Source organism: Monopterus albus, unplaced genomic scaffold, assembly GCF_001952655.1.
Source record: "Monopterus albus unplaced genomic scaffold, M_albus_1.0 scaffold21.1, whole genome shotgun sequence".
NCBI classification, from domain to species: Eukaryota; Metazoa; Chordata; class Actinopteri; order Synbranchiformes; family Synbranchidae; genus Monopterus; species Monopterus albus.
The window spans coordinates 3,450,197-3,451,023 of NW_018127901.1; the positions used below are offsets into that span (position 1 = coordinate 3,450,197).

The 827-nt window shown below is 36.2% G+C and overlaps 1 long non-coding RNA gene across 1 annotated transcript; it reads left to right on the forward strand.

Annotated features, from left to right (window-relative positions):
* The first annotated feature begins 46 nt into the window (after window positions 1-46).
* LOC109956722 (uncharacterized) lies at window positions 47-631 on the forward strand. The gene is made up of 2 exons (XR_002274457.1): window positions 47-208; window positions 405-631. It is a non-coding gene; the product is annotated as an uncharacterized LOC109956722 (long non-coding RNA).
* Window positions 632-827: the final 196 nt, after the last annotated feature.

The following is an 827-nucleotide window of genomic DNA, read 5'->3' on the forward strand; positions in this document are numbered from 1 at the left end:
TGTAATGTTAATTTTACCTGTGATCCTTTGAATAAATCAGCACTGTTTTGAAGTTACTTGGACTGTCTCGTCTCTCAGAGTTAGCAATGGTAACAAGAACCAAAGACCTACAGAAGGGTGGAACAACCATAAACTGCGAACTGAATACAATCAGTCACCTCTTCAGATATGGACCCTAAACCAGCATGAGGGGAAAGAACCTGCGCAGGTTTGTTAGATTTTATCTTGGCCAGATTTTTCTCATGGTACGTAATGATAGTACCTTATACTAACAATTCACTACAATGTAGTTGAACAGGGTGAAATTTACTGTACATGCATTACCCCCAGATCTACTTCATTACTCAAAAGAGTTTTATTGGTAAAGAAATGTGCCACATTCATGTTTTTTTCCTTTTCTTCAGACTGATCATGAGTATGGAATAGACTGGAAAGATCCATCTGGTTACCGCACTGAAGGCCTCATCATTCCTGAAGTACAGCTTCCAAGGGCATTGAGTCCTGAAGAAATTCAGCAGTTACCAAATCCTCATGGCTCATTTTCTGATGTGTTAAATGTGTATAGTGCCACAGTTGCTACTGTAACTCAAATGTTTCAAATCAAAATCAGATTAAATGTCTATACTTTGAATATGATTCTTCCTTCCCAATGCATGTTTTTTCTCACATCACTTTAGGTATTTCACATATATCAGTCAAATTTTGTAAAATATAGGCATTGGCAATTGTTTTTGCTATAACATTTATTGCAACCATAGCCAGTGTTTTCAAACAGTTCTAGAACACGAGGCCAAAAATATGGCAATTTTTATAAAAATAGAAAAGTT